This window comes from Hemitrygon akajei, chromosome 10 (genome assembly GCF_048418815.1).
Source record: "Hemitrygon akajei chromosome 10, sHemAka1.3, whole genome shotgun sequence".
Lineage (NCBI taxonomy): Eukaryota > Metazoa > Chordata > Chondrichthyes > Myliobatiformes > Dasyatidae > Hemitrygon > Hemitrygon akajei.
The window spans coordinates 155,354,825-155,372,251 of record NC_133133.1 but is presented as its reverse complement, the minus strand read 5'-3'; the positions used below and the strand labels follow the sequence as shown (position 1 = coordinate 155,372,251).

Genomic DNA, 17,427 nt, shown 5'->3' with positions numbered 1-17,427 from the left:
CGTGTCCTAAAGAGGCATTAGGGGAAATAGTAGTTGTCGGGGCCATTCAAGATTCTTGGAGGGCAGTAAGTGCCACCCTAACTTGAGGCAGGAGACCGACTGACCCATAGTAGAGCAGATATTTCCACAAAAAAAAAGGATGAGGCACTGCAACACATGAAGAACGATAGCTCTGCAGGTGGTGAGCACTGGTCATCACAACGTGTCTGAAACTTGGCAATCTCATCTGACCTTACCAACCAAACAGTCATAATTGAGGATGCATAAATTTGCAACCATTGTGCCTAGCAGTTCCCCTTGACTTGCAGCACATAATGAGTTCATACAGTTTAACAGTTGATAAGTCAAGTATATATACCATCTCAACTTTCTTTACAGCTCTTTGGAAAACAGGTCACGTAATGTCATCATACTGGCAGAACCAAACGGTGAAATAGAGCCAATCAGTGAATCTGCTGACACCGATGATTCGCCTGGAGGTGTTTAAAGTCACCTTGGCTTTATATATGTGGACAAGAAGCATCTTTGGGGATTATGAAACCTTATGTGATTGGTCAATCCCGCTAACTGGGATAGTATAAAGGTAGCTTGCCGAGCTCCAGCTCTATCCTGACTAACAATCAGAACAAAGGGAGCAGGAAAGACCATTTAACGGATGTTATGCAGGGATAGTTAGGGTATTACACCTGAGTGAATTTTGTTGAGAAGCTGGATAGCTACAGGAAGGAAGATTTGGTGATGACATATAGTCATGGTGGTCATGGACTTGTAATGTCTCCCTGATGGCAATTTGGTGAATAGGTGACTGCTAGAGTGTGGGGAATCAGCAGGGTTTTTTTTTCAGCTCTTTTCTTCACTCTGGCGATGAACAGGTCAGAATCAGATTAGAATTATTATCACTGGTATGTGACGTGAAATTTGTTAACTTAGCAGCAGCAGTTCAATGCAATACATAATATAGAGAAAAAAACAAATAAAGAGATATATTGTGAATTAAGTGACGTGGTAAGATATCAGATGAGCAAAAGGGTTACAGAAAAGAATGCTGAAGCTAGGAAACAAAGATCAAACAAAACAAGCAAAGAGGGAAATGGTTTTCTGGAACGCCTTCCATTTTTGATAAACACTTTCTATCCCTGAGTAAACAGTGTGTACCCGTCTTTGCAGGTATCCTGAAATTTTAGAAATTTGCTTGAACATATCTGTATGTTGACTGATGTAGATGATCAGGCAAAATTGAATTTTCAGTCTGTCTTGTCTTTTAAAATTGAGTTGACAGTGTTAGATTCATTGACTCTGAGGAGGCTTTTATTGCATGTTATAATTGAATGCTCAATCACTATAAAGCAAATTATTCAGCTGGCTGTGGATTCTGTTGATGTGACAGTTATATAAAGCCTAGTTGCTGCAATGAGTTGGTAAGGGGAAATAGAATTGTCTACAGTATACAGCACTGCTGTTACTTTTAAGACAAAACCAATATTTGCAGCTGGGATTTTTTTGGGAATCCTCATTTGCCATTTCTCGTACATGCTCAGGTTCACTGCATGAGGGACAGCAAATATTATCCCAAGCATTTGTTAATTGACTACTTATCTGATGTCACTTTGAAACAGTACTTTATAATTCTGCTCTTCTGTTTTTAATGGTGTAATATTTTTGTAGGCCATCTGCCTACTGTTCATAATCCAGATAAAAACTTCAATTTTCTGTGATCCATAATATAATAATTACAGTTTCTGTGCCCCACATAGGGCAATATGCAATTATCTTGATATGTATAAAGGTAATTTAATAAAATAACTACCCAAAGATACAACTTTTAGATTAAAAGGCACACCTTTATTAGCAGCCATACTTGATTGTAAATCCACTGAAGGGGATTTTGATCTAACATGGCATTTCATTTGCTTAACTCCCTGTATTTTTCCTGACTTCTACTCTACATTTCTGAGTTTCATTTTGTTAACTCTTTCACTCTGAAATCGGAAACAATTTAATATTAGTCAGTATTGATACAATTGTTTGTTCTGTACTCAAATCAATCAAGATGTCTCATTCTTGTGTTGCGACAATGGATGACAGAATAGCACAGCTCAGGCCCTTCAGCCCATGATGTTGTGCCAACATTTTAATCTACTCAAAGATCAACCTAACCCTTCCCTGCCATATAATCCTTCATTGAATTATCTACGTTAAGCCTCAGATGCTCAGGACAACCCCACTTGCCCACTCCCAGGTTCAAAACTTTTGTAAAGTAATATTTGTTAATTAAGGGTTAACAGATAATATTGAAAATTCAAGTGCCATTTGTGAAAGTGAAACATTTAACTAAGATTGGAGTTTCTGGACCATCTGTAATAGAGCACTTTAGTGTCCTAGCGATTTAATTTTAGGGCCAACCTTTATCTTTCAGTCTGCTTCACTAAATAGCATGTCAAGTATCTAATCCTAGTGTGTGTAGGGGAAACACTCTTTTTCTCTACAAAAGCATTACACCCTGGAATGTTGGAATAGCTATGAAGTATATATGAAGTTGTAAATGGCACAGATACTCATGCTGCAGTTTTGACTTCAGTTCCAAGTGTAAAATATTATGTTTTATTTTAACCCTGAGTCCAGTTGTTTCACTACAGTTACCACAATGCAGTCCAAGTATGTTCTGCTGACAAAAGGCAGGAAAAATATCTCTGGCTTGTTACCCCCTGATCTGCCTACTTTTAAATCATCAGCAAATTCAATGACAATGCTAACAAGTTACAATTGTTCTCCTGTCTCCAGTTGGAGCTTGATCTAGCTCACATTATAGTCTTGGATGAAACATAGACCAAAGAATTGAATTCCATAAATTCTTATCTCAGGGTTCTATTCATCAATACTAAATAGGATGTTTACAGCACAAGCCCTACCCTTGTTCTCCTCCCCTTTTCAAAAAAACGAACAACATCTTGCACTTATTAAGATTTTACATAACTGAAGTCACACACATGAAGCAAATCATACCACTTGTTGGATTTGTATCCTAGACAAAGGAAGATGGTTGTAGTTGTTGGGGGTTATTTATCCCAGTTCCTGGACATCATGCTGGACTTCCTCAGGTCAATGTCCTACACTTACACGTCTTTCACTATTTCATCAGTTTCCTTCCTTCCATCATGAGATCAGATTTGGGGATGTTCACTGAGAAGTGGACAACATTCAGTTCCATTCATAACCAAATGAAACAGCCTATGCCAGCATGTAGCAAAATCTAGACAAGATTAATTCATAGGCTGAAAGGTTGCAAGTAACACTGCTAGTGCAAAGTCTCAAGCAATGGTCATCTGCCACTTACTACTTCCTTTGATATTCAATAGTATCACCATAGCTGAGGCCTTTACAGACAATGTCCTGAAGGTCACCTTTGACCAGAAACTGAACTAGGTGAGTCTCATACAGTTAGGCTGTAAGAGCAGATCACAGGCTAGGTATTCCATGGCTAGTGATTCACTTATTGCTCTCCTGGCATCCTAAGACTGTTCTGCCATCTACAAAGCACAAGTCTGCATTTGCCAGGGTAAGTTGCAGCTTTAACAACACAGAGTCCTGACATCATTTTGGACAAAGCAACTCGTCTGGCAGGCTACTCACTACTGTAAACATTAATTCCTTCACCATCAGTTTCCCATCTAGGAAATGCTACTATGACAACACTCTCCAAATCTCCAATCTCTGCCACCAAAAAGGACAAGGGCAGCTGTATGGGAATATCACCCACCTATAGAGCTCTCTCAAATCTTTGACCATCAGAAATGGAAAAATATGTTCAATCCTTCATCAGTACCAGGTCAAAATCTTAGAACCCTACTCAAAGTCACTGTGGGAGTAATTGTACTAGAACGATTACAACAGTTCAAAAATGTTGCTTGTCACAATAATCTCAAGAGGAATAACAGATAGACATACATTCTGGTCCTGCTGGCATTGCCCATATAAAAAAAAATAGGTGATTGAATCAGAAAGCATCCTGGACAGATATTAATGCAATATTTAAATTAATGAACTTCATGACTCAGCATTGTTCTTGTTTGGTCTCATTCTCTCTTTAGTAAAATTAATAGATGTCTGTGTGGGATCTTTTGAAAAATGGTTCTGTATATACATTGACTCTGGTAAACGATAGACTTTGTTTAGTCAGTCATATGTAATGAGATTTTTATTCCAGTAATTTTTGCATTCAGTAGAGCTCTACTTTTCAATTCAGGGTTTATAGTATGATGATACATGAACAGGTACAATTTATGGAATGGAAGAGCCTGAATAACCAGATTCTATGATGCATGAGCTTACTCTCTGTAGAATAACTGAGTAATATTTGCATCATTTGTATAATTTGAGAAATGTTTCTTTTTATTATTATGCATGACATATAAAATGGGCAAAATAATGTTGAAGTACATTGATTAACAGAAGAGTACTTAGTTTCTGGGATACCTTTGGATACAAGATTTGGCAATTGCATAAATGTGTCTTCCTGCTGATGAAATTAATAATAAGAAGCTTTATTCAAAGAAGTATTGATTTATTCTGAAACCAGCTCTTGGTGGTATAGCACAACATCAAATTAAATGTAATGTTTTAATGATCTTGGTTTTGTGGAAATCTGTGAGCGATGATTTCATAATACAGCAGAAATATTTAATATGTTCTGATCAATAAATATTGAAAAAATAGGTTGTATTGTACAACATTTAAAGATTATGTAACCCTCAGGTTCTATCGGCTGAATTAGTCTAGGGAAGACAATCTCTGGCCCCACCAAATGTATGAGATTGAGTTGCAAAACCACCTGTTTGTGTGGATGCTGTGTGATGTGTTATCCTGTTACAAATCAGTACCACGAAATAACAGACAGTACATCATATGGAATTAAACAACTTAGCTTTATAATTCTTAATTTGACTAAAGGGTTAGTAAAGAAAACAAAATGAAAAGGGCCCATTTCAATGAAACAGTCTAATGTGCACAAGATGGAGCTCACATTTTCCCTTCCATTGGTCCTCCATCGATTTTCCCGGGCGTCGTCGACTCCTGGCCCCACTCCAAGTCCACTCCGTCCAGCTGTCTACAACCTCTCGTTTCTGGCACCTTATCTCTTCATCTTGCACCAAACAAAAGACCCGGATCACCTTGGTCACAGACATACAAGAAAAAGACACTCCCTTCATTGGACTGTGCACTTTCCAAAGCCCCCATTATTTCTAGCAATAACACAAACACTGCTGCTACAGAAAAACCATTACATTAGCAGTGCTTCTACAGAAAGACCATTACATTAGTAGAGGAACCTTTCCCAGGGTGTTACAATTATTTCAAGCACAAATGCAGTCATATTTAGCTAGAGAATCTGACTTCACTTCCACCATTCCATAGTGCAATCCATTGTGCTATAAAAATGATTTCTTGTATTACTTTTGGTTCCTTTGTTAGTTGCCCTCATTTTATATCCCTTGTCCTTGACCCTTATGCCAATCCGAGCATTCTCTAACTTTCTATGTTTTTTCTAGTCTCCTCAAGAATAACCCCAGTATTTTTATTCTATCCTCACAAATATAGTCATTCATTACTAGAACCATTTCATTAAATCCCTTCTATACACTCTCCAAAGCCTTCAAATCTTTCTTAAAGTATGTTTTCTACAATCTTTTAATTGTGCTCAACATTTTATTTAGTTTCCATGTGACTTCCTTGTTCTTGTGTTCTATGCCTCTTTTTATTAAGCCCAGAATCCCATAGTTTTGCCCCTTTGTCAATTGGTTCTGAATCCCTTTTAGAAATATCCTGTTTTGTTTTGCATCTTCTCATTCTACTATCCGAAATGTAGTGCTTCACATTTTTCAGCATATAATTTCACCTTCCACCTATCAGCACTTTTCACTTAGCTTTCTTGATCTACCTAAAGTCCCTACTACAGTCCCATTTATTCCATGGCTTTCAATCTTGATGATGTCGATTGAGTGCCTTCTGAAAGTTCATTTAGACTACATTTCCCTCATTAGTCTTCCATTACTTTGTGGTAAAACTATCAATTTAGGTAACATGATTAACCTTCTACAAATCCAGGCCAGCTTTCTTTAATTGGTTAGCCAAGTTAATTCTGATTCTGTCCTTAATTATTGTTCCAGAACTTTCCCAGCACCGAGTGGGACCGTTCTATATATAATGGTGTTAAGCCTGTAGGAGCCATGTTATCTATTTTCTGTCTGCCGGTATTGTATTTTATGTTGCGTGTTTTTATAATGAGTTGTAGTGATCTGTCATGTGGGTTTTGGGCGTGGTAAAACTAAATGAGTATAGTCACGTGCTCAACCTTTGTGCTGTTAGTTTAGTTAGAGGGGGAATGGATATATTTTGTTGAATGCTAATTTCACTATTGCTGTGCTAGTTTGCAAGCTTTTGCCATTTTTTATCATTCGTCTTTGTCGCTCGTCTTAGCTGCTTTAGTAATAATGGATTGAAAGTACTTTTCTCTGCTTGGAACTGAGTTATTTGGAAGTGTGTTACATGGTGTTAATTCCCTCACACAGTCTCTGAGTGTTTTTGGCTTGTCTTTCAAGAAGCCACTGCAATCCGTAAACCTTTGCTTGGCCAAGAAAGTAACATTTGCAATCCTAAGTTATAGCTGTAGAAGCTCTGGGTATTGGAGGGGTTAAGGCCAGACCTCTATAATTTTCTTTCTTCCTTGTTTGTCCCATTTAATACACAGCTTAGCCCATCTGGAACCTCCTGTATCAATTTGAAATTCTGTAGAAATTCAGCTACATTTTCCTTTGCTGAGACTCCAGTAACATCTTCACATCTTTGGAGCCATGGATTCCTTTGATCAGTGTGAAGTTTGCACTCCTTTGCCCCAATGATAGGTGGACTTTCACTGAGCCTGTCATTGTACTCCTATGATGAGATGAATTAAATAGTAAATTGTCTCCTGTAAATTGCCCCTTGGTGTAGGTAAGTGATAAATGTATCAAAGGGAATCAACAGGCATTTTACTGAGAATAAGGAGTAGAGATACAGGGGAAAAAAGTAGTGAGAGTGGCACATGAAGGATTAGCGTTAGGCTCTCACTGATTTATACTAATGACGTGTAGGATGTAAAGTATTCAAATTGGCAGATGACATGAAGCTAGGTGGGAGGGCTTGTTGTGATCTGGATATTTGTACACTGTACAGATTAAGTGAGTGGGTGAAAACATGGCAAATAGAGTTTTAACATTGGAACGTATTAGGTCATTCTCTTTGGTAAGGGAAATCTAAAGGCAGACTATTATCTAAATGGAGAGACACTATAGATGATCCAAGTACAGAATCCTTGGGCATGAGTTGCAAAAAGTTGTCAAAGTTACAGAAAGTGGTTAGGAAGTCAAATGGCAAATTACCCTTTATTGTAAGAGTGCTGGAGTTTAGAAATAGAGAAGATGAAGATCTGCTACAATTGTACAGGTTACCAGTGATAGCACATACAGATGACTGAAAGTAATTTTGATCCCCTTATTTAAGAAAAGATATACTAGCACTGAAGAGACTTGCTTGGTTAAGTTCTGAAAAAATATGGTTAATCAAGTATGAAAAGTTATAGATATATATTCCTGAAAGTTTAGTAAAATGTAGGATTGTCTAATTGAAATGTATATGACTTTTGAGGGGACATGACAGATAGATGTAATGTTTTAAAAATGTCTTGAACAAGAAGCTATGGTGAGAAAATTGGGAGGTGTGTGTTTGGGGGGGGGGATGTCAGGGGTCAATTAAAACATGGTGCATAGGAATTTCTCACACAAAATGGTAAATCTCTGGAATTTTGTATCCTGGAGAGTTGTGGAGGCTAAATTATAGTAGATATTAAATGAGAGCTTCAATATATTTTTGAAAAATTGGAGAATTTAGGACTAAGGTAGATTAGCAAAGATTATATTGAATGGTAGGGCAAGCTTGAGGTGGTATGTGACCTACCTTGCTCCTGCTTCCTTGATTCCTATCTTTTCATACTTTGTTAAACATTATGACTTCATTATAGCTATTTTCTAGATGTTCCTTCATTACTTCCTGTGCTACTTAACCTTGGTCAATTTCAGTACCACCCCTTTCTTGTTGAGCCAGAAACACAGATCAAGAGCATAATGAAACATACCCTGTTGTCAATACCGATGGACTTTTGCACACCTCTGTAAAATACCTGTGAATTTGCTTGTCAATATTCTTCCTATTACTTTAGGTATAAATACCATTTGATATTAGTCCATGTGGTTCCTTAAGCAGTCTGAATATTGTCTGTACATATTTTCACTCATCGTCAGAATTTAAGAGCACCATATCAGATGATGGGGTATTCTTGTTTGGTTGTTTGAACAAATTTAATTGGTCTTTGTTTTTAGTCTTTTGATAATTTATCACTTGTTACTCCATAACCAAAATGTTAATATTACAAGATGTTATCAGTTTCCAGCACTTTCTTGATGATGCTGGAGAATTTGATGAATTTGTCAAGGTATTTCACCTAAAATAGAGAATTTTTAAAAAATTTATGCTCCCTGCTGCCAATATGTTACCTGTTGTAGTTAGGATGGATGAGCTAAGTCCTTCAACATCCTTTCTGCTGTTTGTCTTTCATTTGGCTGTCTGTTGGTAGACTGCATTCTTGGTTAATTTCCAGGTGTAATGGGACATTCAGTTGTTTGATCTTCAGACCAAGGAGTAGCATTATTGGCACCTCTTCCACCAAAGCAACATGGTGTATTGCACTTAGTTGCCAGACGTGTCTGCTTCAGAATCTATTTGTTTGGAAATAAGACACACCCTGAGAACAAGCTTTACATCACGTTGGTGCTTCTCACACTACAGCTTTGCAAAGGCAGCAAGAAAATCCACTTACAACATTCATGCCCTCCTCATACTGCTTTATGGTTGTCAGTGCAGTGAGATGGTTATCTTCAACCGTTAGAAAAATACTTCATATTTACATAAATGAGCTCATTACTAACTCTCATTTCTGCCATCAATCAACACAGCCAGGAGTCTCTAATTCCTTAATGATATTTTTGGCAGCTGCTAGAGAAATCATAGCCTTGCATACCATCGTTGGCATACTGTTATGTGGATGGAGCTCACCTTGGAAAACCTCAGGATTGAGATGATGTGTACAATTGGGGGTTACATTAAAATCCACCATTTTGACCTGTAATTACTATACAAAATAGAGTAGGATAGAGTCCTGTGGAGTTTGCAACACCTTGATTCATAATTAGCAACTGATAGAAAATACTTAATTTGCAAACTTCATTTGGAAAAACATTTAAAAATAGTTATATTTGAACACTACTTCAACCAACTAGCAAACTTTGACCAGCTGGTAAAGCCCTAATCACTACAGTTTAGCAGCCATGGTGATCACTTTGTACTGAAATGCCTTGAGTTTGCTTAAAAATCTGATATTACTGCTCCATCTGAGGATGAGAGTGGGGGCTGTAGGAATGATGAGCAATGGAACTGTGGTATTGTGCTTTTGGGAGCCTTTCAAAAGAGCAGAGAGAAGAGAAATGTAGTGTAATTTGGGGTAATATAGTCAAGGGAATAGACACAATGTTCTGATTTGCAAGGGTTGAGAGTCTGCCTGATGCCTGAGTTCATGACATCTCATCTGACCTGCATGGGAATTTGAAGTGGGAAGGATAAGATCCGGTTGTTGTGGTGCATATGATACCAATAATATAGGAAGAACAAAGAAAGAGGTTCTGTTGAGGGAATTTGAGTGTTTGGGGATTAAATTAAAATACAAATCTAAAAAGTTAAGGATCTCTACAGTGTAACCCGAGTCATGTGAAAATTGGCAGTTTTATTAAAATGAGAATGCTAAACGTGTGGCTGAAAGATTGGTATGGGAGAAGTGGGGCTGAATTTGTGGAACATTGACACCAGAATTGGGGAAGGAGGGAATTGTTCTTATGAGATGGGCTCCACCTGAACCATGCTCAGACCAGTTTCTAGACGAATAGAATAGCCAGGGCTTGGCAAAGTTTGGATAAAGTGAAATGGAGGGAGAGTGCAGGAGGGGTTACTGAACTCCCCTGCACCAGAGAAATCATCTGGACCAGATGGATTAAGACTCAGGGTAATGAAAGAGGTAGCTAAAGAGATTATGGGTTTTTTTCTTAGTGATGTTTCAAGATTTTGGTTGGCTGCCAGTTACTGGTAGTATTCCTGAGAAAGTCAGCATTGGGTCCACTGCTTTTCATTTTATATATTAATAATCTGGATGATGGAATTGATGGTTCTGTGGCTTTGTAGCCTTGTGGCCAAATTTGCAGATGATACAACGAAAGCTGAAGGGACAGGAGGTGTTGTAGGGAGTTTGCAGGGAGTCTGCTCATACATCTGTGGTTTAAAAGAGGCTTTTTTTGTAATTGTGTTCATTCTTGTAAAATTTTGTGTAATTTATGATTAATTTATGTTTTTCTTGTGAATGTTGCTTATATGATGCTATGTACCTATGGCACTGTTGCATGTTTATCATTGTGTCTGTGCTTGTGCATTTGACAATAAACTCAATTTTAACTTCGTCTGTTTTGAACTTGAACTATTAGCCAAGCTATTAGATTGCAGCTTTTGTCAAAATATATAAAGAAAGACAAAAATTAGAGCTATTTATGCTGATGTATTAACTCACAGAATATTCCTCACATTAGGATCTTGTCACTAGTTAATCATCCGTCTGGAAATATGCAGCTTAGTCCTTAGCTTCCTATGATGAATAAGTCTTGGTCAGAGCTGAGAAAACATACCTTGTATTACTTTAGTATGTTCTTTCATTTTAAAAGTGGATTCTTTTTTTTTACTGTCGGTTACTATTTGGTATGTGTAAACAGATACTTGGCTTTTCCTGAAGGTAGAAATAAGGACAAATCCCAATAGACTTCATTTGTTAATATTGTGAGCTTAATGTAGCTGGTGTGTAATAGCCTAGTACATTGAAATCTCCTCCTAATTTCAAATCATGAAATGTAAATTTTAATTATATTGCATCAGCAGTAGCTAACCAGAATTTTAAAATGTTTGCAGCAGCAGTAGTTGACTTTTATAAATACAGTATGGTAGCTGAAAGCAAGAATGTCTTGCAGCTGCCAGAACGTTCAGGGCCATTGCCTGAAAGAGGTTTCTGCTCATACTGCAGAATAAAAAATTGTGGAAAGAAAGACACTGAAAAAGAAATCAGAAGTGACCCTAAGGCTTATGATTAAAACAGATAAACCTACTACAAAATTGACATTTCACTTGAGAAGCTTATCAAATACAATGTATTAAATTGTAGCACCTTTCATTCTTCCTTCAGGAGTCAATTTAACTTATAATTCCTCCAGACAGTACAGCTGCTATAAAAGAAAATAACTTTAGCTTGAATCACACACATTAACTGGCTGGGCTTGTTTTCCTTGGAGCAGGGGAAAATGAGATGAGGATCTGACAGAAGTGTACAAAATTATGAGAGCATGAGTATGCTAGATAGTTGAGACCTCTCACATAGCAGAGAAGCCTAAATCTAGAGGACCTAGACTTAGGGAAATGAATAATAAGTTTAGAGAGGTTCTAAGTGTAACTCTGGCTATGGTTAATGGCTTATGGCCAGGCCAAACTTAAGAAATCTCGTTTGGGTGGATGCTGCGCAATGTGTCCCTGTTACAAATCAGTACCCTGAAATAATAAACAGTACACAATATGTGATTAAATGATTAAGCTTTATAATTCTTACTTTGACTATATGGTCAGTAAAGAAATGAAAAAAAGGAAAAAAAAGGGCCTAATCTTATTAAACAGTCTGTTGCACATTGTTGGAGCTCACTGATAAGCTGATCGTCCACCATTGATCTCCTTCGATCGTTGCTGCCCTTCAGACCCTCGCTCCAGATCCACCCCGTCCGGCAGTCTACCAACTCTCTCTATTCACATCTTCTCTCCTTATCTCTCCCTGGCAAAAGACTGCAAAAATCTCTCTTCCAGCTCACAAGAAAGAACAACGGCATTCCAACCTCATTATCTTTAGTCATAACCCAAACATTGCTGCTACAGAGAAATCATTACATTATCAGTGAAACCTTACAGCATATTACACTCTCCCCCCACCAAATTTAGTCATGTCCTCATGACGTTGAGATAATTTGCCAACCCTTCCTGCAAAACACAAAGCCCAATCCAGGTGTAAAAGGCAGTGACATAGCTTCCCAATACAGTAGGGGCCACACTCTGTTCCCCTGGTGCTACGTAGGCCAATCTATCCAGTGGTCTCCTAATTCTCTGAGACCTCCACACCCCATTTTCTAACTCTTCGGGTTCCAACACTACAGGGGATACTTCCGGTCTACTTGGCAAGGCCTCCCCTGATCTATCACTCATGCCCACCTGCAACTTGGAGCCCTCTGTTCTGTGATCAAACCCTGTTTCCTCCCCTGCAGAATCTCGCTGCAACCCAGGCTGCCCACAGATAGCCCCCCGCCCCCCCACTTCACCTGTCTCAATGGGAGGAGGGCCGGGGGTCTCTTCATAAATCACTGGGGAGTTAGCGAAAGGCAGCATATACCACACATCCAGGTCCTCATCCTCCAAATCAGTATCAATGACCATCTCTGCTGAGGTACCCTGGGGGCTCACTCTCCTTCTGGCGTGACACCATATGGGGGGGGGGGGGTCACACCCGCTGATAACAGCCAACGTATCTCTGTTCTCAACTCTGCCATAGTCTCCTCTACCACTCCCTGGGGTAGGCTATCTGTGGTCACTTCAAGCAAGGGACTACTACCGAGGACTGTACCCTGCTGATGGAGTCCTTTCGCGCCTCTGCCGCGTTCTCCTTTCTGATCACCTCAACAAAAGATGGGGGGGGGGGTGCGTCTTACGAGACAGTCGGAGACCCCAAGCAGTCAGGTCATGGGACTGGGCACCCTGGCTATCTGGTCCATTCTGAACTGATCCACCTCAGCCACCTGAATGGCAGCTCTGCGCTACAAGCAATTTAGCTGCCACTGTAGCCGAAAAATAAAAGCAGAAAGCTTCACCCTCTTCTCCTGATGCATGTTCTGAAACCCCACCATGAGCTCCATTGGGCTTCCAGTCGGGCTAAAGCATTGTCCAGTGCTTGCAGATAATTGACAGCTGTCACCACGGGAGATTTCAACCTGATGGTTCTCACAACGTCAGCAGCCCGTCCATTCAAACTTTCAAACAATTTCTGTCACTTTTCATCATCAGAACACTGCCATTCATCTAACAACTGAGAGGTCCACTCTTCCCAAGTCTCATACTCCTCCTCCCCTGTCGGGGTGGGCGTTATTCCAGAGAACAGGTGGAGCCTGCCATAGCTGGGACTTTGAATCTGATTTTTTTCATCTATTCGCCAGAGAAGTAGGGGCAGATACTAACTCAGAATTCTCACTCTTCACCGGGGGACATGGACTAGTTAGACATTCCAAATCCGACCACTCTTTCCCCTCACTCCTCAGAAATCAGAGAAACCTGTCTTTGAAATCTCCACCCCCAGCTACTGCTACCTTAGCGCTGGTCTGCATTAAAACGAGACGTGCCAGCCATTTTATCAAACCTCCGCCTACAGTTACAACTTCAACAGTGCTTAACAGTGGAATTAACAATTTATCCAGAGTACAAATATCTGCCCCACTGGTTCATTGCTCAGGGTAATCACACAGCATCCAATGGAATCAATCCCAAATGTAACCCCCACAATTGTATCTGTCATTTTGGCTAGTGGCTTAATATAGGGGGTGATAGCCCCTGGCCTGGCCAAACTTAAGAAATCTCGTTGGATGGATGCTGCGCAATGTGTCCCCTGTTACAAATCAGTACCCTGAAATAACAAACAGTGCACAACAAGCGATTAAGTGATTAAGCTTTATAAATTTTACTTTGACTATATAGTTAGTAAAAGAAATGAAAAAAATGAAAAGTAGGACCCAATTTTATTAAACAGCCTTGCGCAATGTTGGAGCTCACTGATAAGCCATTCGTCCACCATTGACCTCCTCCGATCGTCACTGCCCTTCGGACCCTCGCTCCGTCCACCCCATCAGGCAGTCTACCAACTCTCTCTATTCGCATCTTCTCTCCTCACCTCTCTCTGGCAAAAAAACGCAACAATCTCTCTTCCAGCTCACAAGAAAGAACAACAGAATTCCTAACCCCGTTATCTCTAGTCATAAGTCAAACATTGCTGCTACAGAGAAACCATTACATTATTAGTGAAACCTTACAGCATGTTACAGAAGTTAAAACGTTTTTACCCAGAAGGGTATTGGAATTTGGAATGCAGTACCTGAAAGAGTGATGAGGGCAGAAACTTTCACAACATTTAAGAAATATGTGAACAAGCACTTGAATTGCCGAGGTATACAGTAGAAAGGATCAGTATCGACTGGGAGTTGATAATTGGCATGATGTGGTGAACCAAAGAGCTATTTCTGTCCTATATGAATTATAAATCAATGAATGTATGTCCAGTAGTATAATTAATATAGATAAAATATGAATTAAAGAAAGGCTACTTAAAGTGTTGTTCTTATGCCACTTTTTTGAGTTTCTACATTGATTTTAAATTCTTTCTGACAAGCTGAAGAACAGTACATGGCTACCTCCGCAGGGGCGGACATCACTGTAGCCTCAGGCTTTGGTCAATCAGGGGTGTAATGCATTGGGCAATATTGGCACTACCTTCCCTAAAGTGAAATCTAAAGCATTTTTCTGGTCCATTTACTAAGAATATTCATTCATCTACACAGCTGTGGCTACATGTAATTCGTCTAATAGCACACTGTTTAAATTCTAGTGAAAAGCTTTTAACCCCAATTATTTGGACTATTTAATAATATAAAACTTTATTTAAGATTACAGAAAAACTACTTTAATCAGCATTAGTTTATCATTTTCTCTTTTGTTTTAATAATTTGTGTAAATTATATTAGATCTGTTGTTTTTGAAGGAATAAATGGTGCAACAGTTGAATGAATCACATTTGACAGATATGTCAATTATGTAGTTGATTTATCAGATTTAATTTAAAGCCTTAGGGTCACTTAGTTTTCCTTACAGTAATTTTCTTTCCATCCATGTTCATCTTCTCCCACACATACCTATTTCTCCACAGCCACTACCCATTCTTTGTACATTTGTTACATTGTACTATGAATTATAAACAGAACTACAAATAGCTATCTGGGACAAAATTTGAATCACCCTATATGCTTTCCATTGACGTATGTACTTTTTAATAATCCACAAATGTCGACCTGTCAGATGGTGCCACCTGATCCAAAATGGCAAGGACTTATGAGAAATAATTCTGACATATGAGCTGACCATGGAACAGTTCACCCACTGTGACAGAAGAGAAATTCTGAAAGTCAGCATAGCCATATCCCAAGGATTTGTTCATTCTCAACAAATTTAGAATGCTTCTGTAATATTCCTGACATACAGAAGTAATTAATAATTGTTACAAATCAATTCAATCATTTAAAAAGTTAGGGAAATGAAAACAAATAATTTAAAATCAATTACAACTTTTAAACAGTTAACTTAAAAATGTAAGTTATTGTGTACTTGCCTTCGTGCTGTTTCTCCACTTTAATGTATCATATGCAGATTCTCCAAAGTGACAGGAATAGGTTTGTACTCTGTTGCTGCACAAAGCTGGAGATCTGTGCATTGCCTGAAGCTCATTTGCAAGACCAGAATAATTACAATTTAAATAATTTTACAGTTTAAATGTTTGACTTGTATGGTAGCATGTTATCTATATTTGCAGTTCAAGCCTTTCCAGAAATGATCATAAAACTCAAAGTGTCATTGCTTCCAGTACTGAGGAGAGTGGCTCTGTGGGAAGTGCACTATTCCCTGAGGTATTGTCTTTTGGATAAGATAGTAAATTGAATTCAAGCCCCCCTCCCCTTTCAGGCTGTGCAATAGATCCATTAGGATAATTGTGATAATAAACAGGGGTGGTCTCTCTGATACACTGACCAAGAAGCAGCTGGCCATTATCACACCGTAATATGTGGGACATTTTGTGCAAAATTGATTGCCAGGTTTTTTGCATCCCACTGTGTTTCACATATATGAATATAATGTACTGAAAATATTTTCATTCAATCTGCCAACAACTCCAGTATTTTGAATTTGAACAGTTTAAAAGTGCCAAGTAAGCTTAAATTTTGTTTGATAATAACAGAAAAGACCCTGTGGAATCACTTGCAGTTCTTGAATGTAAAGCAATAAGAGCATGTGACAGTAGGCTATATTGTTAATTTTTAATCATCGTTAAGATGCTATTTCAGTAAGTTTCTTCTATAAAAAATAGTATGAAAAAACTGCAGGAGGTGGGGGTGGTTGAATGTGAAGGCAGAAAAAAGATTGATAAATAGATATCAATATCTATCATAAATCAAGCAATGCAGGTGGGTGCAAGTCATCGCACACAAGAAGAGCAATTCAGCAACATACATTCTCTAGCTTTGAAATATATAAGAATGAGGCTCAGAGTATCTAGTAGTCTAAGCAAATCAAATGCCATTGAGGACAGCTATCGATAAAACCAATCTAAGGTTGAGTTACTGTATGTAGTCAAAACCTTCAAATGCAAGCCTGAGGAAGATGCAGTATGAAAGTAGAATGAAATTTAAAGGTAAGATTGCACCCTGGAGTTATAGGCTGAAGGAAGTTTAGAACCAAAATAGATTTAAAATTGTTTTAGACATTGCTTGGACAGGATTCCATGACTTTTGTAAAAGATATCTGTCGGCAGGCCACTTGCGTATTCACTCTTTCATGAGTTGACATTTAAAATGAGATGATTAGGAAGCATATTTATATTGGCAGTCACTAATACAGATTTACTGAAATTTACGTTTATATTGGTTTTCACATTTTGATCAAATAACTTCAAAGCTTTGAGTCTTTTTCTTGCTATTGAATTATGCTTTGTGCTCTAAGGTTGGTATTCAGTTGTTTCCAGGTTCATTGTGATATTTATCACTTGAATTAATCTATTGGCTTTCCTCCCCACTCTTTTGACTTGAGTCTCAAATGAACTTTCATTCCAATATGTTGTTCTAGGAACCAGAACATTGTATGCATAATATGAATTTGAGAATATTCTTACTTGATTCCATATATATACTTTAACAGAAAAGTCATCCCGAGGACATTTTTTTTTCTATTGATAAGTTCTACCTGAATTGCTTGAATGTTTCCTGCAGATTTTATGATTTATTTTAATTGCATCTGGATTCATGATACTTTACTAGAATCTTGTTACATTGTATATTGGCACCTGCAGGATGTATATAAACATGCTTTGACTTGATTTGCAGAAACTTGAGATTAAAGGAAATTCAT

General features: G+C 38.3%; 2 protein-coding genes across 6 annotated transcripts in view; one reads left to right on the top strand and one right to left on the bottom strand.

Moving 5' to 3' along the window:
* immp2l (inner mitochondrial membrane peptidase subunit 2) overlaps positions 1-17,427 on the top strand; it is a 505,123-nt gene that overhangs the window by 151,214 nt on the left and 336,482 nt on the right. The gene's annotated exons all lie outside the window — the stretch shown is intronic.
* Positions 4,955-17,427, bottom strand: part of LOC140734853 (leucine-rich repeat neuronal protein 3-like) — a 107,452-nt gene continuing 94,979 nt past the window's right edge. The window contains exons 3-4 of one of the 2 annotated variants that reach the window (XR_012100631.1): positions 8,586-8,807; positions 4,955-5,168 (exon numbers count right to left, since the gene is read on the bottom strand). The gene's annotated coding sequence lies outside the window, so the exon portion shown is untranslated. The remainder of the gene's footprint in view (positions 5,169-8,585; positions 8,808-17,427) is intronic. The other variant, XR_012100632.1, reaches the window with a different exon arrangement.